At 53.3% G+C, this 23,656-nt stretch overlaps 1 protein-coding gene across 1 annotated transcript in view; it reads left to right on the top strand.

The window, feature by feature from the left end:
* Window positions 1-2,985: 2,985 nt before the first annotated feature.
* The window catches only part of piwil2 (piwi-like RNA-mediated gene silencing 2), a 91,808-nt gene continuing 71,137 nt past the window's right edge, over window positions 2,986-23,656 (top strand). Inside the window, exons 1-5 of the mRNA XM_072485548.1 lie at window positions 2,986-3,218; window positions 6,132-6,369; window positions 13,479-13,560; window positions 16,312-16,444; window positions 18,048-18,244. The gene's annotated coding sequence lies outside the window, so the exon portion shown is untranslated. The remainder of the gene's footprint in view (window positions 3,219-6,131; window positions 6,370-13,478; window positions 13,561-16,311; window positions 16,445-18,047; window positions 18,245-23,656) is intronic.

The following is a 23,656-nucleotide window of genomic DNA, read 5'->3' as shown; positions in this document are numbered from 1 at the left end:
TAGGTCGGGGAGGGGCGGGGTAGGTCGGGGGAGGGGCGGGGGTAGGTTTGGGGAGGGGCGGGGTAGGTTGGGGGAGGGGCGGGGTAGGTTGGGGTGAGGGGCGGGGTAGGTTGGGGGAGGGGCGGGCGGGTAGGTTGGGGGAGGGGCGGGGTAGGTTGGGGGAGGGGCGGGGTAGGTTGGGGGAGGGGCGGGGTAGGTTGGGGGAGGGGCGGGGTAGGTTGGGGGAGGGGCGGGGTAGGTTGGGGGAGGGGCGGGGTAGGTTGGGGGAGGGGCGGGGTAGGTTGGGGGAGGGGCGGGGTAGGTTGGGGGGAGGGGGCGGGGGTAGGTTGGGGGAGGGGCGGGTTAGGTTGGGGGGAGGGGCGGGGTAGGTTGGGGGGAGGGGCGGGGTAGGTTGGGGGGAGGGCGGGGTAGGTTGGGGGAGGGGCGGGGTAGGTTGGGGAGAGGGCGGGGTAGGTTGGGGGGAGGGGCGGGTAGGTTGGGGGGAGGGGCGGGGTAGGTTGGGGGGAGGGGGCGGGGTAGGTTGGGGAGGGGCGGGGTAGGTTGGGGAGGGGCGGTAGGTTGGGGGAGGGGCGGGGTAGGTTGGGGGAGGGGCGGGGTAGGTTGGGGGGAGGGGCGGGGTAGGTTGGGGGGAGGGGCGGGGTAGGTTGGGGGGAGGGGCGGGGTAGGTTGGGGGGAGGGGCGGGGTAGGTGGGGGGAGGGGCGGGGTAGGTGGGGGGAGGGGCGGGGTAGGTGGGGGGAGGGGCGGGGTAGGTGGGGGGAGGGGCGGGGTAGGTTGGGGGAGGGGCGGGGTAGGTTGGGGGGAGGGGCGGGGTAGGTTGGGGGAGGGGCGGGGTAGGTTGGGGGGGGGCGGGGATAGGTTGGGGGGAGGGCGGGGTAGGTTGGGGGGAGGGGCGGGGTAGGTTGGGGGGGTAGGTTGGGGGGAGGGGCGGGGTAGGTTTGGGGGGAGGGGCGGGGTAGGTTGGGGGGAGGGGCGGGGTAGGTTGGGGGGAGGGGCGGGGTAGGTTGGGGGAGGGGCGGGGTAGGTTGGGGGAGGGGCGGGGTAGGTTGGGGGGAGGGGCGGGGTAGGTTGGGGGGAGGGGCGTGGTAGGTTGGGGGGAGGGGCGGGGTAGGGTTGGGGGGAGGGGCGGGGTAGGTTGTGGGGGAGGGGCGGGGTAGTTGGGGGGAGGGGCGGGGTAGGTTGGGGGGAGGGGCGGGGTAGGTTGGGGGGAGGGGCGGGGTAGGTTGGGGGGAGGGGCGGGGTAGGTTGGGGGAGGGGCGGGGTAGGTTGGGGGGAGGGGCGGGGTAGGTTGGGGGGGAGGGGCGGGTAGGTTGGGGGAGGGGGCGGGGTAGGTTGGGGGAGGGGGCGGGCGGGGTAGGTTGGGGGGAGGGGCGGGGTAGGTTGGGGGAGGGGCGGGTAGGGGAGGGGCGGGGTAGGTTGGGGGGAGGGGCGGGGTAGGTTGGGGGGAGGGGCGGGGTAGGTTGGGGGAGGGGCGGGGTAGGTTGGGGGGAGGGGCGGGGGTAGGTTGGGGGAGGGGCGGGGTAGTTTGGGGGAGGGGCGGGGTAGGTTGGGGGGAGGGGCGGGTAGGTTGGGGGGAGGGGCGGGGTAGGTTGGGGGAGGGGCGGGGTAGGTTGGGGGAGGGGCGGGGTAGGTTGGGGGGAAGGGCGGGGCAGGTTGGGGGGAGGGTAGGTTGGGGGAGGGGTGGGGTGGGGGAGGGGTGTGGGGTAGGTTGGGGGAGGGGCGGGGGAGGTTGAGGGAGGGGAGGGAGGGGGGTAGGTTAAGGGAGGGGAGGGAGGGGGTGGGGTAGGTTGGGGAGGGGCGGGGTAGGTTGAGGGGGAGGGGTAAGTTGAGGGGGGTGGGGTAGGTTGAGGGGGGTGGGGTAGGTGAGGGGGAGGGAGGGGGCGGAGTAAGTTGAGGGGGCTGGGTAGGTTGAGGGGGGCGGGGTAGGTTGAGGGGTAGGTTGCGGGGGCGGGGGTAGTTTGAGGGGGGGAGGGATAGGTGGAGGGAGGGGAAGGAGGGGTTGAGGGAGGGACGGGTAGGTGGAGGGGGTTATGGGAGGGAGGGGTAGGTGGGGGAGGGAGGAAGGGGTTGGTTGAGGGAGGGGGTAGGTTGAGGGGAGAGGTAGGTTGAGGGAGAGAGGAATGGGGTAGGTTGAGGGGAGAGAAGAAGGGCGTTGGTTGAGGGGAGGGAGGAAGGGGTCGGTTGAGGGAGGGGAGGAAGGGGGTAGGTTGAGGGACGGAGGGAGGGGGTAGGGGGAGGGGTAAGTTGAGCGGGCGGGGTAGGTTGAGGGGGCCTATGTTGGTTGAGGGGGGCGGGGTAGGTTGAGGGGGAGGGAGGGGCGGGGTAGGTTGAGGGGGAGGGAGGGGGCAGAGTAAGTTGAGGGGGCTGGGTAGGTTGAGGGGGGTGGGCTAGGTTGAGGGGGAGGAAGGGGCGGGGTAGATTGCGGGGGCGGGTAGTATGAGGGGGCGGGGATAGGGGAGGGAGGGGTTGAGGGAGTGACGGGTAGGTGGAGGGGAGGGAGGAAGGGGGCAGGTGGAGGGAGGGACGGATGAAGGGGGTAGGTTGAGGACGGAGGGAGGGGTTAGGTTGAGGGGAGGGACGGATGAAGGGGGTAGGTTGAGGGACGGAGGGAGGGGGTAGGTTGAGGGGAGGGACGGATGAAGGGGGTAGGTTGAGGGACGGAGGGAGGGGTTAGGTTGAGGGGAGGGAGGCAGGGAGCAGTTAGAGGGGACGGAGGGAGGGGGGTGGGGGGAATTACTGCACCGAGCCTGGCTGTGATTCCCGGCTGACTTTATTTGAAATGCACCAGTGTATCTTTCAGTGGAGAGCACAGGCTGGATCTTCAGGGGGACGAATAACTTCTGTTGATGGCCGAATGTTGGGAAATTTGGAGATAGCATGTTTGACATTGCTGATTTGTTAATGAACTTGGTGTCTCTTGCAAACAGGTCGCTGGAAGAAACAGCCAGACTACGCTTGCAAAATATTTTGTGGGCTGTGATGCACTCTGGCATATGCGGAGGATATTGCAGAAATGTCTAGCATTTGCTTCTGCTGAAAGACAAAAATTGTCTGTCCCAATTCTCTGATGTCCAGGAGTTGCCTAAAATGTGTCTGCCGATTTCCCAGTCGATTGCAATCTGGAATGCACTACCCTGAGTGTGTGGTGGAGGCAGATTGAGTTGAGGCTTTCAGAAGGGAACTAAAGAAGCAAAACCTTGCAGTGTTTACGGGATCGGAGGTGAGACTGAAATACTCTTTTCAGAGAGCTGGCATGGACTTTACAGGCTGAATGACCCAGTATTGTGCAAGAACCTGATTCTAGGTTCCATATCGGGCCTTCACTTTGGTCAACAGTATCGGAGATCGATGCATCCTGGGACCTTGAAGGCCACAGAAAATCAAAAAGGACAACAATGTCAGTTCATAAGAATGATGTGGAGATGCCGGCGTTGGACTGGGGTGAGCACAGTACGAAGTCTTGCAACACCAGAAACTTTTCTGGAACAGACCTCTTCATTCACCTGAGGAAGGAGCAGCGCTCCGAAAGCTAGTGACATCGAAACAAACCTGTTGGACTTTAACCTGGTGTTGTAAGACTTCGTGCTGAGTTCATAAGAATAGCAGTGACCTACAGAAGCCTAGTTTCCCCTTGTGTTCACACAATCATGGCAGTGAGCATGAAATGAACGATGATGTGGATTTGATGTATGCTTGAAAATGTGAGAAAAGTGGAATTAATGGGTAGTTTTTAATTAGAAGGTTGAACCTCTGTTGTATGATTCGATAAAATGGAGGACACGAAAGATAGATTGCTTAATGTGTCCTCAAATTAAATGAAAAATTAGTTATAAGTTCAACAATGTGAAGCTGATGATGCCAATTGCGACCTGCATTTATACATCACCTTTAACGTAGTCTCGTGTCCCAAGGAACATAATCAGATAAAACTTGATGCCCATCCACCTGAGATATTAGGACAGTGTGGCGAAAGAGGTAGGTTTTAAGAAGTATCCCAAAGAGAGTTTGAGAGGTCTAGTGAGGGTACTGCAGAGCTTAGCGACAGGGAGCAGAAGGCCCACTGCCAGTGGTGGAGCCCGAAAGATCAGCATTAGAGGAGGAGAGCAGGTTACAGAGACGGCGAGGTGAAGGCACGGAAGGTTTTGTGAACCCGGACGAGAATTTTAATGTTGTTCCCCTGGAACCCACGTCATTCAGCGGACACAGGAGTGATGGGTGACCAGGACTTGCCGCGAATTATGGGGAGCAGAATTAGGACAATAATTCCACTTCGTGGTCAAGTAAACCGCGAAAAGGAAGAACAAAATCGGTGGGATCTCGAGAGTAAGGGGAAAGAAGAATGGCAGAGGACACAAGATATATTCACTGATTAAGATTGAATGAAGGCAGAAGATTATTGGTGGAAGAAATATGCGAGCACAGCTGAGGACTGCATTGGGGATTTGATCAAATATGCAATTGATTATGGTCCGGATTGACTGTCTAAAGTGTAAAGCCATTCTGAACTAGGCATACTCTAGGACAAAATGTGAGAAACAGCAATGTCCCAAAGGTACGAGTGCAAGGTAGTCCTCAGAGTAGAACGTAGACAATTTGATTTACTCTGCATCCTGCTATGTACTGTGCCTGCCTGCTCAAAATATAACCGTGCTCTCATCCCGATGAGTGAGCAGTTTCAGATCTGCACTGGACCGTCTCACGACTTATGGATGACCAGATACTGCTGCAAAGGGACCCTCCTTCCCCTATGATTTGGAGTTTACAGCAAGTGCAAAAAGGTCTTCTGTTAAATTAGCTCCCTCCTTTGAGAAAACTATAATCTCCCACCTGCCTCCATGGGGGTTTGTCATGCCTCCTGAGCGTGGAAAACAAGAGGCTGCCATATTTGACATGTTTACAGCGATAAGTCAAATTGATTCTGATCCCAACTGTCCCATGTGATGCGAGAGGCAAATCAGGATAATTGAGCCCTAACTTCAGGACTGCTAATTAAACCTTAAGCTTGCGAACCTCGCTCGGGTTGTGAGTTAACCGATCAGTGCAACATTATCTAGGGGAATGTTACGAGAATCTGTATATGTTCCACGGTCTCAAACTAGCATTTTGCATCAGCTGAGCAAACAGTCAGACCCCGGAACAGCAAAGTACTTGAACAGCAATCAGTCCACAAAGGATTGGCGCAACAGTAAAGTTCCATGTAGAGAGCACCGTTTACCTCATGGAGCTTGGGAACTCACTAGATTTGGAGTTTGAAGCCAAGAGGTTTCATGAGATTGCGATGTCCTTGGTTTTGGTAAACAAGCTGATTGCTTCACATCTTTGGAGATGACGGGTTCGTCGCAGAAGAATGAAAGAACTTGCATTTCTATTGCACCATTTGCAATCTTGTGACCACCCCAATCCCCCAAAGTGCTTCAGAGTCCGTGCAGTACCCGCGAGATGTGTCTGCTGCTCATTGGCATAACGGTGCCGTGAGATCATTTACCCCTGAGTTTAACGTCTCTCCTGAAAGACTGCATCTCCGTTAGGATGACACTCTTATTACTGGCCCTGGGTACGTCGAGCCTGGATTGTGGGCCCGTGCCTGAAGTGAGACTCAAACCCATGGGTCATTCGACTTGGGTGAGTGCTACTTCCTGAGCCATCGCTGACAGAAAAGTCCAGGGGCTGGATTCGCCGCCCCGCTGTGCCACATTTCTGTCTCGACCCGCCGGCGGGATTCTCCGTTACGCCTGCCGGTCAATGGGGTTTCCCATTGTGGGGCAGCCCCATGCCGGGCGATGGCAAAACAGAGAATCCAGCCCCGGATCTAGTCCAAACGTAGCATGTGTTCCAAGTACAGGATATTAGCTGGTGATTGTTAAGGAGTGTTATTATTCTCCATCTTCTTATTTAAAATCCATTGCTGATGTCATCAGTGAGTTGCACTTGTGTATATTCATATCTAACTGCCATTAGTTCTAATTCTATTACCGTTATTTCCACATTTTGCTAGCTGCTCCCATTTTTGAGTCCGTGCAGTATTTTAAACGTTGCTTTTTTATATACATTAAAGAAGGTTAACTTTTGACGGGTTTTGGCTACCCTCTGGTTACGAACCGTGATGATCTCACGAGGTGCTTTTCTTCCACAGATTCTGCCCCGTGTACTCGATGTCCGATTGGGCGAGTCTCTCGTTCCGAGGTGCCCCACCTCGTACAGCTCCCGACCCCCGTTCCCCTGGAGCTTGCCAGCAGCCAACGCCGGTGTTGGGGGCAGACTTGGCGCGGGGGAGGACAGTCGCGTGCCTGCGGCCCCCCAGGTCCGAGTCGGTGGGAGATGACGCTCAGTCAGGCAGGCGGCTTGCAGCAAATCCCAGACTGACCTACCCAGTATGTATGGCGCGTTGTTTGGACAGAGGCTGAAATTAGTTTGGAAGAGGTCTCATTTAAGGAACCTGAAACAATTCAGTTTTAAATTTTCTTTGGAATATGTTGATTTGGGCACAGCTATACAAGAAGATCGTGGTTACTCTGCCCATTCAATTAATGTATATCGTGTCCCCTTTTAAGGTCACATTATTCAGTTGAAAACAGATTTCTGAGGTGAAGTTAAATAGATGATTCCCAAGGAAATCTTCAGATAATGGGTTCACCTTGTCTCATTCACATTTGTTGTTATCATAGAACCCCACATTGCAGAAGGAGGCCATTTGGCCCATTTAGGCTGCATCGCCTCCATGCCCAATTCTCCACCCTATCCCTGAAACCCAGTAGCCCTACCTAAGAGTCCTGGGGAAAATTGATGTACAGAGAGATCTGGGAGTTCAGGTCCATTGTACCATGAAGGTGGCAACGCAGGTCGATAGAGTGGTCAAGAAGGCATACAGCATGCTTGCCTTCACCGGACGGGGTATTGAGTACAAGAGTCGGCAGGTCATGTTACAGTTGTAAAGGACTTTGGTTAGGCCACATTTGGAATACTGAGTACAGTTCTGGTCGCCACATTACCAGAAGGATGTGGATGCTTTAGAGAGGGTGCAGAGGAGGTTCACCAGGATGTTGCCTGGTATGGAGGGTGCTAGCTATGAAGAAAGGTTGAGTAGATTAGGATTGTTTTTGTTGGAAAGACGGAGGTTGAGGGGGGACCTGATTGAGGTCTACAAAATTATGAGAGGTATGGACAGGTGGATAGCAACAAGCTTTTTCCAAGAGTGGGGGTGTCAACTACAAGGGGTCACGATTTCAAGGTGAGAGAGGGAAAGTTTAAGGGAGATGTGCGTGGAAAGTTTTTTACGCAGAGGGTGGTGGGTGCCTGGAACGCTTTGCCAGCGGAGGCGGTAGAGGCGGGCACGATAGCATCACTTAAGATGCATCTAGACAGATATATGAACGGGCAGGAAACAGAGGGAAGTAGATCCTTGGAAAATAGAAGACAGGTTTAGATAAAGGATCTGGATCGGCGCAGGCTGGGAGGGCCGAAGGGCCTGTTCCTGTGCTGTAATTTTCTTTGTTCTTTGTTGTTCTAATCTTTTGGATACTAAGGGTCAATTTATCATGGCCAATCCATCTAACCTGCACATAAATATGTGGGAGGAAACCGGAGAACCCGGAGGAAACCCACACAGACATGGGGGAGAACGTTGAAACTCCGCACAAGACAGTCACCCGAAGCCAGAGTCGAACCCAGCTACCTGGCACTGAGGCAGCAGTGCTAACCACTGTTACGCCATGACGCCTCTGTTGTGTTTGAAGCAAATGGCGACTTGATTATTTCCTGAGCACAACCTCTTTTCAATATAAATTTTAGCTGGGTAATATTCAGTCATGCTTCCCCATTATTTTAGAGAGTGACTTTATTTAGAAATGGAATCCAAACATGACTTTGGAGCTGACTGAATCATTGACGTGCCCCAGGAACTGGCCAGAGCCTATTTTGAGGAAGAATCATGTTCTGCCCGACGTTAACTGTTCCATGCTGCAGATACTGGCTGCCAGCCCTGCTGAGCGTTTCCAGCACTTTGGTTTTCATAGAATTTACAGTGCAGAAGGAGGCCATTCGGCCCATCGAGTCTGCACCGGCTCTTGGAAAGAGCACCCTACCCAAGGTCAACACCTCCACCCTATCCCCATAACCCAGTAACCCCACCCAACACTAAGGGCAATTTTGGACACCAAGTGCAATTTATCATGGCCAATCCACCTAACCTGCACAACTTTGGACTGTGTGAGGAAACCGGAGCATCCGGAGGAAACCCACGCAGAGACGGGGAGGATGTGCAGACTCCGCACAGACAGTGACCCAAGCCGGGAATCGAACCTGGGACCCTGGAGCTGTGAAGCAATTGTGCTATCCACAATGCTACCGTGCTGCCCATGGCTGTGATAGACCACAGAAGACATCCTGGAGGAGGCACTGGGAACTGAGCAAGAAGAAAAGTGATATCAGCGACAGCGGATCAACATGCCAAGCTGGAGGCCAATGCTGTTGGGTACTGTGCCCCCCACTTCTAGGATGATTGTAATAATAATAATAATCATGACTTATTGTCACAAGTAGACTTCAATGAACTCACTGTGAAAAGCCCCTAGTCGCCACATTCCCGCGTCTGTTCAGGGAGGCTGGTTACGGGAATTGAACCTGCCATCCGTGGGGTTTTGCTTTTCTTCGAAGACTTCAATTTGGGCAAGAGTATCGATGAAGTTGAAGGAAAAGTTTAGTAAAACATTCAACAATACAGTGGACATGGGTAGATTAATTTAACCGTGTGTCAAGTAGCATTGAGCTCTTAAGAAAGAACAACCTGAGAACTTGGAATTGTACAAAACATTTCAGAACCTCGTTGTCCCAAGGCGCCTTGTATCCAATGAAGCACTTTAGAAGTGTTGTCGCTGTTGTAATGTCGATGATTACGGTCAGAGTCCACAATGGTACATATCATAAATAGCATGTTGGAAGAAAGAGTCCAGTGAAACAAACATCCTTATCTTTACACTTCACATACTGCTCTTAGTACCAGGGTACGTTCTGCAGTATCTGCTGCACAGCACAGGAGGGCAGTGTCTCAGCAGGACCAAACAACATGCAGTTTCAACTTTTAAATGTCAAAGTTTCTCTCCTTTTGGGGAAAAGGTGACTTTTCAACATCAGTACCACTGATAATTGTACGTTGAATCGCTTTTACTGGCAGCCCAAGCTGTAGAATTGAAACCGACCTGTCAGGACTTGTACCAAATTTCTCTTGGTTAACAGTTCGATATTGTGATGAAATATTTTACTCGACGGGATACAATATAAGAATGGTCATATTAGTCATCGCAGCGCAATGATAATTATGTATTTATAAAGGATTTAGGAAAGTCCGTCACAGATTGGAATGTGGAGCGCAGGAGGGAAGCTCTTTGGCCTTTCTTATTCACACTGACCTACTCTTTCTGTCCTGCAAATATCATCTTCCTCACCTGCTCGTGCCAACCTTGACCAAAAATGGAACTTTCCCAGTTGACTTGGTTCGGTGTCTGTTACCTTCCAGAGATCTACACGTTAACTTTTGATTGTGTTCTGGAACAGCTGGCTTTGATACTTGTCAATTTATGAAAATGATATTCCTCCATTTTGATTGAACTCTTGGTTCCATCTCTCACACCTAACATTCTGGAAGTGTCCTTTAAAAGCTTTGGTGTCCATTGCAGGCCGCTCTCTGCTGGCTGATGATGATGAGGTCACCGACCACACAACACAAACCACCTTGCCCTCCTGTCATCATACTAACCTGAGCCCACATTCGGGGCTGACATTCCCAGCCGGTACTGAGGGAGTGCCACGCTGTCAGAGGGTCAGTACTGAGGGAGTGCTGCACTGTTAGAGGGTCTGTACTGAGGGAGTGCCGCACAGTCAGAGGGTCAGTACTGAGGGAGTGCCGCACTGGCAGCGGGTCCGTACTGAGGGAGTGCCGCACTGTCAGCGGGTCAGTACTGAGGGAGTGCTGCACTGTCAGAGGGTCAGTACTGAGGGAGTGCTGCACTGTCAGAGGGTCAGTACTGAAGGAGTGCTGCACTGTCAGAGGGTCAGTACTGAGGGAGTGCCGCACAGTCAGAGGGTCAGTACTGAGGGAGTGCTGCACTGTTGGAGGTGATGCATTTTAGTTGAGTTGTTAAACGAGCCCCAGGATTGTCCTCTTATGTGACGTTCTCCTCCACGTCTTGGCCAATCATCAAATTTGCTCATTGTCAATTGTGGAGATTTGTTGTATAGAAATTGAGCTGTAACGTTCCCTACATTGCAACAGTGACTGCACCTAAAAGGGAATCCATTGGGACTGAAGCATTTTGAGACATCCTGAACAAGCTATTTACATTAAAATAGGATAATAAGAATTTCAACAAGTATTTGAATTGGAAATAAAATAATGAAAGCTAGTGTTGCCCCCGGCATAAATGTTCAACAGATACAAGACTTGTAAAATTTCCCAAAGTTGCTCAAATTAAGAGATGAAAGGGAGGGAAGAGTATTACCATTACTAGGTAACAGATACTGGGAGAACTCTTGACAACTCTCTAGGAGCTGATGGCCAACATTCTAAGGCTTTAAACAAAGCGTCTGCAGAGATAGTCGATGCATTGGTTATAATCTCCCAAAACTCCTTCACTTCAGTGAGGGCCCCAGTGGGTTAGAAAATAGCCAGTATCACATCTTTATTCAAGAGAAGGATGGAGACAAAATCAGGAAATTGAAATTGTTTCTGAGAGTGTTGTTAGGCTCTGTGTGACTTCCCCAGCAAGCAGTGATGGCTGAGTTTCGATACTTTATAAATTTGAGGAGCCGGGAATCATGGGGGGGCGAACAGGAAGATGGAGTTGAGACCACAAACCGATCAGTCATGATCTTACCGAGTAGCAGAGCAGACATGTCATAAAGTCCAGACTAACCCTGTTGTCAGGAGATTGGGAACTTCAACTCTCAGTGTGCTTTGGGTGTTTTTGCAGATGCACGGACCGGGAGTGGACTGCAGATTCACAAGCTCTGAGGGCCCAGTGCGCCGATACAAAAATAAATGGTGGGAAAACAAAACTGTGTAACTGGCGGTGGAGCGCCATAATTGGAAAGAGTCCCAGGCAGAGGTCCCAAAGGGTGTGGGGACAAGGAGAGGGTGCAGAGAGAGGCGACACGGAGAGCCCAAGTTAAGAAGAGAGAGGAGCAGGACAAAAAGGCTCCTGAGAGACATGGGGCTGTGGTTGGCGGATTTTAATTGATGAGGACTCAGAAGGAAAAAGCTCCGGCCATCGGAAGGGATTGGGAGAAGTTGTCGTCATCAGAGAGGGATCAAGGAGAAGCGCGGGCCGTCGGGGAGGGATCAGGGAGAAGCCCCGGGCTGTCGGGGAGGGTTTAGGAAGTAGCCCTAGAGATTAAAGAAGGCAGCAGGAGATTGATGACTCCGTGCTCAGACCATTCCGGTGAAAAACCTTTGCGGTGGTAGTATTCTGCTCAGCGCAGTTGAAGAGCTGAAGTTGCGTTGCTGATGGAGTGAAGACTCAGTAATCCAGGGAAACGGAATCTCTGGAGACAAGACTGCTGAAACCCTGCAAGATGGGCCATCATTGGGACGGCAAGATGGTGCAGTGGTTAGCACTGCTGCCTCACGACACCGTGGACCCGGGTTCGATCCCAGCCCCAGGTCACTGCGTGGAGTTTGCCCATTCCCTGCCCCCCTCCCCGTGTCTGCCTGGGTCTCACCCCCCCCCCCCCCCCCCCCCCCAACCATGCATGGATTGGCCACGCTAAATTGTCCTTTAATTGGAAAAAAAAGGTAGGCCATCATGGACACTGTCCAAGTTGGAGTGACTTCTTTTAGAAAATCATAGAAATGCAGAAAATACAGTGCAGGAGAGGCCTTTGGCCCATCGAGTCCACACCGACGCATGAGACACCTGGCCAGCCCACCTAATCCCATTGGCCAGCACTTGGCCCAGAGCCTTAAATGTTAAGATGTACCAAGTGCTCATCCAGGTACTTTTTAAAGGATGTGCGGCAACCTGCCTCTACCACCCTCCCAGGCAGTGCGTTCCAGACCGTCACATCACTCTGACTGACCGTTCAATTCAGGGGAATAGTTACTCCCTATCCACCCTGTCCTGCCCCTCAATCCTCAATCAGGTCGGCTTTCAGTTTTCTTTGCTGCAGTGAAAACAACCCAAGCCTATCCAAACTCTCTTCATAACTTCAATGTTCCATCCCAGGCAACATCCTGGTGAATCTCCTCTGCACCCCCTCCAGTGCAATCACATCCTTCCTATAATGTGGTGACCAGAACTGCACACAGTACTCCTGCTGTGGCCTCACCAATGTTCTATACAACTCCAACATGACTTCCTTGCTTTTGTAATCTCTGCCTCAATGAATAAAGGCAGTGTCCCAAAAACCTTTTTCATCACCCAATTAATTTGCCCTCCCGCCTTCAGAGAACTACGGGCAAACAAGCCAAGGTCCCTTTTTTCTCAGGACTTCCCAGTGTCTTGCCATTCATTGAATATTTCCTTCCAAAGTGTCTATCACCTCACTTTTCAGGGTTAAATTCCATTTGACCATCCCGTCCATATCTTCCTGTAACGCAAGACACTCAAGCTCACTGTTAACCACCCGGCCAATCTTTGTGTCACCCGCATACGTACTGATCCAACCCCCCCCCCCCCCACATAGTCATGAATGTTGTTTATATAAATGACGAATGATAGGGCACCCAGCACAGATCCCTGTAGTACGCCACTGGACTCTAGCTTCCAGTCACTAAAGCAGCCGTATAACCCCCTCCGTCTCCTTCAGCGAAGCCAACTTTGAATCCACCTTATCAAATCACCCTGTATCCCATGAGCATTTGCCTTCGTAATAAGTCTCCCATGTAGAGTCTTGTCAAAGGCTGTGCTGAAATCCATATAAACTACATCAACTACACTACCCTCATCTCACATCTGGTCATCACATCAAAAGTATTCCAAAGCGAGTTCTTCAAGTGTGGCGACTGGGATTTCGCGTGGCGGGAGACATGAGTTTCAATGACTTTGTTTGATCCACAAAGTTTACTGACATCCGAACATGTTGCTGAGAAATCCATGGAACCTGTCTTGGTCGCAACTGCCATTTCCTATGCAGTGTGTTGTGTTTGACCACAGTTTTGTTAATCTGCGTGTACCTCATTTTAACACTGAATGTTAGAGCATAAGAAAGATATTGTAAATTGTTTTATCTTTTTGACCTTGCATAATGTTTATTCAAAATCTGTGGCTTTATTCTCTTTAACAAGTATCTTAAATTTGAAACTTTGTCTAGTTTAAACAAAGACTTCCTGGACCCTAATCTGAGGGCTTAGTACAGGATGATAACAAACATCAAGGGCCGAATAGCCTCCTCCAACTTGGAAATCCTATGTTCCTATGAAGGGTACTGTAAAATGAGAGGTGATATGAATGTAAGTTCTTCCTTTCTAATTGTTTGTTTGTTTTCTGAGCTACTGGGTCGTTCAGCCGGACAGGTCCGAGATCTTACCTCGCTGCTGCAGTTTGAAGCATACGGACGTGGAGATCATCTTGGCAAGTGGATCTGTTCTTCAGTTTAGATAAGAATCAACCCGAGATGTTTGACCCTGCCCATTGATCCATCCTGAAGCACTTGCTTCCTGCCAGCTCTCTTCTGGGTGTTAATTGTTCTCTGTCCCCGGACCACCTCCCCATGGTCCAGAAGGCAGGACAGTCCAGAGAATTTCCTCCGTGCAGAAGGAGGCCGTTCTGCCAATCGGGTCTGTGCCGGGCCCTCTGAAAGAGTCCCACCCTATTCCCATAACCCCACATAACCTGTTGTCTGACTTGGTTGGCTCAACGCTGGCAGAGGTGTTGCTCTTTTTAGCCTTAGTTTATTAGCTCTGATTATGTCACCTTTGCTCACAAGTCACCAGGTATCTTTCTGATACCGCCACGTGGTTCAAGCTCGAGTTATGATTAATAAGTCAGCACACCGCTTAGTAAGATTGAAATCAACGGTCATTTATTATATACAACAGGTAATGCTTATACAATAATCCTACTATCTATACAGAAACCTATCACTACTGGCCAATACTTAACTTTAGGAAGGACCCACCAGGTCAGGGAAACAAATGGCTTATCGAATCGGATCTGGCCCGCAGGATTCAAAAAGGCTGATACAGGTCGATGGCTAGGAGTCTTTATCGGGTAGTGATCGCTGGAGTCAAACTTACTGTTTCTTTGTTGATGTTCTTGCGAAGGTCTCTAGCAGGAGAAGAAGGGAGAGCGAGAGAGCGATCTGAACTTGACCCCTTACTTTATAGGGCCCAGGGGCTTCCCGCCTCTCGGGGCGGCCCTTGACCCTGAGTCCCAAGTGATTAGACTTGTTCCCAATCACTGGGTTCGATACATCCAATAACGGGGCGATTCCTCGATCGGGGGGTGGTCGTTCACCTGTCTTTGTTTCGGCCACTGCAGGCGCCGACAGGTCTGGCCCGGCATTCAATTGCTAATATGTTGCAATTGTTCCCGGGGATAGCCGATTAAACTGCAGATGTCTGGGTTGATGTGCTGCTAATGGTCTTGAGTATCGATCTGGGCCGACTTCCCCAGAGCCGAATACACTATTCTGTCTGCAGCTGTCCGTTTGTGTCCTGTTGGCTGCTTTTCCCATCAGCCTTTTCGGTTAGCCTTTTTAAATCGGGTTTTGGCCAAATTAATAGGGAATCAGCCATTTTAGGTGGCTACAGAGGTAGTGCCTGTGAGTTGAGCTGTTCTTGCAACCCCTTGTGGTGCCTCGTCACCCGGAGTTCAATGAGTGCAGGGAACACGTCCTGGACTTATTTTACGGAACAGTTGCTTATATCTAACAATGACGATTGGCTGTCAGGTAGAAGGCAGAGAGTTGGGATAAAAGGTTCTTTTTCGGAATGGCAACCGGTGACTAATGGTGTCCCGCAGGGTTCAGTGTTGGGGCCACAGCTGTTCTCTTTATATATTAACGATCTAGATGACGGGACTGGGGGCATTCTGGCTAAGTTTGCCGATGATACAAAGATGGGTGGAGGGGCAGGTAGTATGGAGGAGGTGGGGAGGCTGCAGAAAGATTTAGACAGTTTAGGAGAGTGGTCCAAGAAATGGCTGATGAAATTCAACGTGGGCAAGTGCGAGGTCTTGCACTTTGGAAAAAAGAATAGAGGCATGGACTATTTTCTAGTGACAAAATTCATAATGCTGAAGTGCAAAGGGACTTGGGAGTCCTAGTCCAGGATTCTCTAAAGGTAAACTTGCAGGTTGAGTCTGTAATTAAGAAAGCAAATGCAATGTTGTCATTCATCTCAAGAGGCCTGGAATATAAAAGCAGGGATGTACTTCTGAAGCTTTATAAAGCATTAGTTAGGCCCCATTTAGAATACTGTGAGCAATTTTGGGCCCCACCTCAGGAAGGACATACTGGCACTGGAGCGGGTCCAGCGGAGATTCACACGGATGATCCCAGGAATGGTAGGCCTAACATACGATGAACGTCTGAGGATCCTGGGATTATATTCATTGGAATTTAAGAGGTTGAGGGGAGATCTAATAGAAACTTACAAGATAATGAATGGCTTAGATAGGGTGGACGTAGGGAAGTTGTTTCCATTAGCAGGGGAGACTAGGACCCGGGGGCACAGCCTTAGAATAGAAGGGAGTCACTTTAGAACAGAGATGAGGACAAATTTCTTCAGCCAGAGAGTGGTGGGTCTGTGGAATTCATTGCCACAGAGGGCGGTGGAGGCCGGGGCGTTGAGTGTCTTTAAGACAGAAGTTGATAAATTCTTGATTTCTCGAGGAATTAAGGGCTATGGAGAGAGAGCGGGTAAATGGAGTTGAAATCAGCCATGATTGAATGGTGGAGTGGACTCGATGGGCCGAATGGCCTTACTTCTGCTCCTATGTCTTATGGTCTTAATGTTTTTAATTCATTTTTAAAAGATAAATTTAGAGTACACAATTCTTTATTTTTCCCCAATTAAGGGGCAATTGAGCGTGGCCAATTCACCTACCCTGCTCATCTTTGGGTTGTGGGGGTGAGACCCACGCAGACATGGGGAGAATGTGCAAACTCCACGCTGACAGTGACCCAGGGCCGGGATTCGAACCCGGGTCCTCAGCGCCGCAGTCCCAGTGCTAACCACTGTGCCACCGCTCCGCCCACATTTATGAAGAAATTGAGGAGTTTAAAAATTGATAAGCGACTGACCCTTACTGCCTATCTGCTCAATACTGTCAGTACAAGAGTGTGGCGATGCTGAACTTCTTTTCTTTGCTTCCTCGCAGGAAGAGGACTGATGGGCAGAGGAATCGGCAGTGACTTGTTTGGACTGGATAAACATGAAGTTGGTCATGCAGCTGGCGACGCCTTTGTCTTTCCAGCAAGAGCACCAATGTCACGGGGTTACGCACAATGCAGGTAAGGACAGGTGTAAGACCGACCATCTGTCCTTGTGGCTGAACCAGTCTGTACACCTGAGACGCGGAGCTGTCAATCGCTGCTGTTGTTCAGTATTTATCCCCGGTCCATAACAGATTTTCCTTGACCCTGGATTGTCTCAGGAAGCAAACTTAATTTTTACCCTGCCATGTTGTTACCCTCACTCAGAGGACAGCTTTTTACTCTGGCTCCCATCAGCGGTAATACCCACGCGGTGTAGCTCATTGCAACATGCAAGCCTTGCCACCTCTTCAAGGTGCAGTCCTGCGGGTCAGTCGTAGCCACAGCGAGTTCCAGTCAGCAGCCTCCTGCTCACATTGCACTTGAGAATGCACAAGTTGCAGGTGCCCTTTCCCCTCAGTTAGCCACAGACCGGTCGGACTATCTGCCTTTTCTGAACGATTAAATCAGCTCAGAGTGGTTACTCTGTACAGTCATGCTGCAGGTTGGTGCCACACCCACAGGCATTTAACTTTCTAGAAAGTCACTGGGAAAGGACCATTTGGCCGTTTGTGCAATCACCTTCTTCAGTCTCTGGTATCAAAAATGATGCCACTCTGGGAAATTCTTCTCTGTTGGACAGACTTTCAATCACATTAGGCAATCAAGCCTTTAAGAACGTGGTTATACAGAACGTCAGTGTCCAGTTGCAGGAATTACACACACACCCAGTAGACCCAGTCTCTTAGAATGGAAACAACCAGACGTGTATTCGAACCACTTCAACTTTGGAACTCTGCCTGTCTGGCGCCGCTGCCCCTTCCGGTCACCTGGCGCCCCTTGTAGATGATGGCCAGCATTTTCTGGGGCCTTCAGCAATTTCGGAGCAGGCAGTTTCGTCAAAATACAAATTTCAGTGCAAGATATACCAAACATGTAAAGCTGGTGAATGATTTTCTGGTGAAATGACTGACTTTAAAAGTGGAAAGAAAAGATCACAACTTAGACTAAGCAGGCGCACACGGAAGATCATGTCACAAGCTTAAATTTAAATCAATTTTTGGGTGGGAAGTCTCATATTCAATCATTATGGAAGAATATTCGAGTTTGAAAGTTGTTTGTACACTTTTGACTAATTTTGGAAACACCGAGATTTATGACACAGAAGAGGACACATTTTGGTTGAAAAATGGCCAATCCCATCTGAACTCGCCTTGTAGCTCTGACCTAAAGCCCTGGAAGCGATGGCACCTCGAGTGCATCCTGTACTTTTTTGAATGTAATGAGGAATTCTGTCTCGCTCACCCTTCCAGGCAGCAATTTGAGACCCCTTTTCTCCTCAATTCCCCTCTAATCATTCTGCCAGTTTCTTCTAAATCGATGCCCACCACCACACAACTGCTCCCGGTTTTTGACCTTTCCACGAATGGAAATATATCTCTCCTGTTCGCTGTCCCTCAGCCTCTCAATCAGACACCTCAGTTAAAACCACCTCTTCGAAAGTAAACAAACTCAGCCTATCCAATTTTCTCATCGCTCAATTTTCCATTTGCTGGTAAGGTGCTAGTTAATGTCTTGTATATTCCCCCTGTTGTGGTCACCCTGTGAGATGGTGTTATCTGATCCATCAACCTCTTCCCAGTTTCATAGGCAGAGGGACGGCTGCCGAGTCTCCTCTCTCCGTCATTGATCAGCTTGAAGCCCGAGTGAAGGGATTGGAGTTCGGACCAGCGTTATTGGGGAGGAGCAGAGTTTTTCATCCGTCAGTGATGGTTCCACCTCGAAGTAGGTCTTCCTCGACGAAACCTTCGCAGGAGCTCGGCAGCAAGAAACCCGAGGGTGAGTGACTGGGTGGAGCATTGTATCGATGAGGACTGGAGTTGAGCACTGTGTCGATGTGGGCTGGAGGGACGTACTGTCGCTGTGGGCTGGAGTGGCGCACTGTCGCTGTGGGCTGGAGTGGCGCACTGTCGCTGTGGGCTGGAGTGGCGCACTGTCGCTGTGGGCTGGAGTGGCGCACTGTCGCTGTGGGCTGGAGTGGCGCACTGTCGCTGTGGGCTGGAGTGGCGCACTGTCGCTGTGGGCTGGAGTGGCGCACTGTCGCTGTGGGCTGGAGTGGCGCACTGTCGCTGTGGGCTGGAGTGGCGCACTGTCGCTGTGGGCTGGAGTGGCGCACTGTCGCTGTGGGCTGGAGTGGCGCACTGTCGCTGTGGGCTGGAGGGACCTACTGTCGATGTGGGCTGGAGTGGCGCACTGTCGATGTGGGCTGGAGTGGCGTACTGTCGCTGTGGGCTGGAGGGACGTACTGTCGCTGTGGGCTGGAGTGGCGCACTGTCGATGTGGGCTGGAGTGGCGTACTGTCGCTGTGGGCTGGAGTGGCGCACTGTCGCTGTGGGCTGGAGTGGCGCACTGTCGCTGTGGGCTGGAGTGGCGCACTGTCGCTGTGGGCTGGAGTGGCGCACTGTCGCTGTGGGCTGGAGTGGCGCACTGTCGCTGTGGGCTGGAGTGGCGCACTGTCGCTGTGGGCTGGAGTGGCGCACTGTCGCTGTGGGCTGAGTGGCGCACTGTCGCTGTGGGCTGGAGTGGCGCACTGTCGCTGTGGGCTGGAGTGGCGCACTGTCGCTGTGGGCTGGAGTGGCGCACTGTCGCTGTGGGCTGGAGTGGCGCACTGTCGCTGTGGGCTGGAGTGGCGCACTGTCGCTGTGGGCTGGAGTGGCGCACTGTCGCTGTGGGCTGAGTGGCGCACTGTCGCTGTGGGCTGGAGTGGCGCACTGGTGGGCTGGAGTGGCGCACTGTCGCTGTGGGCTGTGGAAGCGCTGGGCTGAGGCGCTCTGTCGCTGTGGGCTGGAGTGGCGCACTGTCGCTGTGGGCTGGAGTGGCGCACTGGTCGCTGTGGGCTGGAGTGGCGCACTGTCGCTGTGGGCTGGAGTGGCGCACTGTCGATGTGGGCTGGAGGGCGCACTGTCGCTGTGGGCTGGAGTGGCGCACTGTCGCTGTGGCTGGAGTGGCGCACTGTCGCTGTGGGCTGGAGTGGCGCAACTGTCGGCTGTGGGCTGAGTGGCGCACTGTCGCTGTGGGCTGAGTGGCGCACTGTCGCTGTGGGCTGGAGTGGCGCACTGTCGCTGTGGGCTGGAGTGGCGCACTGTCGCTGTGGGCTGGAGTGGCGCACTGTCGCTGTGGGCTGGAGTGGCGCACTGTCGCTGTGGGCTGGAGTGGCGCACTGTCGCTGTGGGCTGGAGTGGCGCACTGTCGCTGTGGGCTGGAGTGGCGCACTGTCGCTGTGGGCTGGAGTGGCGCACTGTCGCTGTGGGCTGGAGTGGCGCACTGTCGCTGTGGGCTGGAGTGGCGCACTGTCGCTGTGGGCTGGAGTGGCGCACTGTCCGCTGTGGCTGGAGTGGCGCACTGTCGCTGTGGGCTGGAGTGGCGCACTGTCGCTGTGGGCTGGAGTGGCGCACTGTCGCTGTGGGCTGGAGTGGCGCACTGTCGCTGTGGGCTGGAGTGGCGCACTGTCGCTGTGGGCTGGAGTGGCGCACTGTCGCTGTGGGCTGGAGTGGCGCACTGTCGCTGTGGGGCTGGAGTGGCGCACTGTCGCTGTGGGCTGGAGTGGCGCACTGTCGCTGTGGGCTGGAGTGGCGCACTGTCGCTGTGGGCTGGAGTGGCGCACTGTCGCTGTGGGCTGGAGTGGCGCACTGTCGCTGTGGGCTGGAGTGGCGCACTGTCGCTGTGGCTGGAGTGGCGCACTGTCGCTGTGGGCTGGAGTGGCGCACTGTCGCTGTGGGCTGGAGTGGCGCACTGTCGCTGTGGGCTTGAGTGGCGCACTGTCGCTGTGGGCTGGAGTGGCGCACTGTCGCTGTGGGCTGAGTGGCGCACTGTCGCTGTGGCTGGAGTGGCGCACTGTCGCTGTGGGCTGGAGTGGCGCACTGTCGCTGTGGGCTGAGTGGCGCACTGTCGCTGTGGGCTGGAGTGGCGCACTGTCGCTGTGGCTGGAGTGCGCACTGTCGCTGGTGGGCTGGAGTGGCGCACTGTCGCTGTGGGCTGGAGTGGCGCACTGTCGCTGTGGGCTGAGTGGCGCACTGTCGCTGTGGGCTGGAGTGGCGCACTGTCGCTGTGGGCTGGAGTGGCGCACTGTCGCTGTGGGCTGGAGGGACGCACTGTCGCTGTGGGCTGGAGTGGCGCACTGTCGCTGTGGGCTGGAGTGGCGCACTGTCGCTGTGGGCTGGAGTGGCGCACTGTCGCTGTGGGCTGGAGTGGCGCACTGTCGCTGTGGGCTGAGTGGCGCACTGTCGCTGTGGGCTGGAGTGGCGCACTGTCGCTGTGGGCTGGAGTGGCGCACTGTCGCTGTGGGCTGGAGTGGCGCACTGTCGCTGTGGGCTGGAGTGGCGCACTGTCGCTGTGGGCTGGAGTGGCGCACTGTCGCTGTGGGCTGGAGTGGCGCACTGTCGCTGTGGGCTGGAGTGGCGCACTGTCGCTGTGGGCTGGAGTGGCGCACTGTCGGCTGTGGGCTGAGTGGCGCACTGTCGCTGTGGGCTGGAGTGGCGCACTGTCGCTGTGGGCTGGAGTGGGCGCACTGTCGCTGTGGGCTGGAGTGGCGCACTGTCGCTGTGGGCTGGAGTGGCGCACTGTCGCTGTGGGCTGGAGTGGCGCACTGTCGCTGTGGGCTGGAGTGGCGCACTGTCGCTGTGGGGCTGAGTGGCGCACCTGTCGCTGTGGGCTGGAGTGGCGCACTGTCGCTGTGGGCTGGAGTGGCGCACTGTCGCTGTGGGCTGGAGTGGCGCACTGTCGCTGTGGGCTGGAGTGGCGCACTGTCGCTGTGGCTGGAGTGGCGCACTGTCGCTGTGGGCTGGAGTGGCGCACTGTCGCTGTGGGCTGGAGTGGCGCACTGTCGCTGTGGGCTGGAGTGGCGCACTGTCGCTGTGGGCTGGAGTGGCGCACTGTCGCTGTGGGCTGGAGTGGCGCACTGTCGCTGTGGCTGGAGTGGCGCACTGTCGCTGTGGGCTGGAGTGGCGCACTGTCGCTGTGGGCTGGAGTGGCGCACTGTCGCTGTGGGCTGGAGTGGCGCACTGTCGCTGTGGGCTGGAGTGGCGCACTGTCGCTGTGGGCTGGAGTGGCGCACTGTCGCTGTGGGCTGGAGTGGCGCACTGTCGCTGTGGGCTGGAGTGGCGCACTGTCGCTGTGGGCTGGAGTGGCGCACTGTCGCTGTGGGCTGGAGTGGCGCACTGTCGCTGGGCTGGAGTGGCGCACTGTCGATGTGGGCTGGAGGGCGCACTGTCGCTGGTGGCAGGAGTGGCGCACTGTCGCTGTGGGCTGGAAGTGGCGCACTGTCGCTGTGGGCTGGAGTGGCGCACTGTCGCTGTGGGCTGAGTGGCGCACTGTCGCTGTGGCTGGAGGGACGCACTGTCGATGTGACCTGGAGTGGGCGCACTGTCGCTGTGGGCTGGAGTGGCGCACTGTCGCTGTGGGCTGGAGTGGCGCACTGTCGCTGTGGGCTGGAGTGGCGCACTGTCGATGTGGGCTGGAGTGGCGCACTGTCGCTGTGGGCTGGAGGGACGCACTGTCGCTGTGGGCTGAGTGGCGCACTGTCGCTGTGGGCTGGAGTGGCGCACTGTCGCTGTGGGCTGGAGTGGCGCACTGTCGCTGTGGGCTGGAGTGGCGCACTGTCGCTGTGGGCTGGAGTGGCGCACTGTCGCTGTGGGCTGGAGTGGCGCAATACAGATAGCTGTTACAGCTGTCGATCAGCCTTCGTACCTCTGGTTACGTCGGGTTGGCAGCACGAAAACATGTCTTTCCACCGTGGTCTGCGCCATTGTTCATACGCTATCAAACCTCCTTCCATACGACTTTATAATCCTTGTGCTCCTTACCCCTTGACATTATGTAACTTCCCCTGCAATAAATCTGTTTTCTGCATCGCCCATTCTCTATGGTGACAAGTTCCGCAGTCCCACCACTCTGGTAAAGACGTCTGTCTGGCGGCCCGGTGGCACAGTGGTTAGCACTGCTATCTCACAGTGCCAGGATCCCGGGTTCAATTCCGGCCTTGGGTGACTGTGTACAGTTTCCACTTTCTCCCAGTATCTGCGTGGGTTTCCTCCCAAAGTCCAAAGATGTGCAGGTTGGGAGGATTAGTCACACTAAATTGCCCCTTAGAGTGCAACGGTTAGGTGAGGTTATGGGGATAGGGTGGGGAATTGGGCCTAGGTAGGGTGCTCTTTCAGAAGGTTGTTTTTGAAAACTCACCACTATTCTTAGAATTCCCCTATACCAAAAAGGGCCGACATTCTAAATGGTGATCAGGGTTTCTCACTCCCCGACTCCGATGCAGGCTTCAGTGGGTGCTACTCGGGTCAAACTGTGTTTTCAAATTATCCCCCGATATAACCCATACCTCACCGAAGATTTCATCTACTTACCACTTAGTAGCATCGATCCTAGCATTGCTAAGTAAGTAAAGTAGACTTTGGAATAACCACTATTTTAGGTTAAATTAAGTAATTTTATTATTATATTTTTTCTTTTAAAAGCTGCAAATACTTTCTTTACAGAAAGGAAAAAGATCTTGCTTCTGGATCCTTCTGATTGGTTGAAGGGACCTTCAGGCCCACCTTGACAATCAATCTTCTTTATAAAGTCTGGTCTTCTTTAGACGTATTCACTGTTCTGCTCGGTTGCTGTGTCCTATCTTTCCCATGTACCGAGCTGTGAGAGCTGACTCTGCTGGCTATCTCTGAGCTGACTCTGCCTACTCTTTAAATTCAAGTCTTCCTTAGATGTATTAGCTGTTTTAGCTCGGCTGCTTTGCCCAGTCCCTTGCCCAAGGCCGAGCTGACTGTAATCTGACGCTGCTTCTCCGCCTCTCTCTCAGTTCTGGTTCTGGTTCTGGTAGTTCCTGCCCTGGTCTCTGGGTTTATATATTTTTCTAACAGTTATCTAGTTTTTAATGACTTTATTGTAAAGTAACTTATTTCACTTTGATTGTAAAAAGTATCTTTGATCTAAACCTTCTAATCCAACTAAGGATACATTTTGACATGACTTCATCTCATAGATCTGATTACATTGAGACCTTTGTGATGTTCAAAATGCTTTGACTTCAACAAAGGTGTGAATTTTAATTCCTGTCATTTCCATAGTTTTATTTTCCAATTGTGTCCTCGGCTCATAATTTTGACTTTGATTTTGGCTTTGAATTATGTTTCTCGTAGACTGATCGTCTCCAGTTTTCTGTAATTTACCTGGTATTAGCAAAATTTC

Source organism: Scyliorhinus torazame, chromosome 20, assembly GCF_047496885.1.
Source record: "Scyliorhinus torazame isolate Kashiwa2021f chromosome 20, sScyTor2.1, whole genome shotgun sequence".
Classification (NCBI taxonomy): Eukaryota; Metazoa; Chordata; class Chondrichthyes; order Carcharhiniformes; family Scyliorhinidae; genus Scyliorhinus; species Scyliorhinus torazame.
This window is presented reverse-complemented; position numbering and strand designations above follow the sequence as displayed.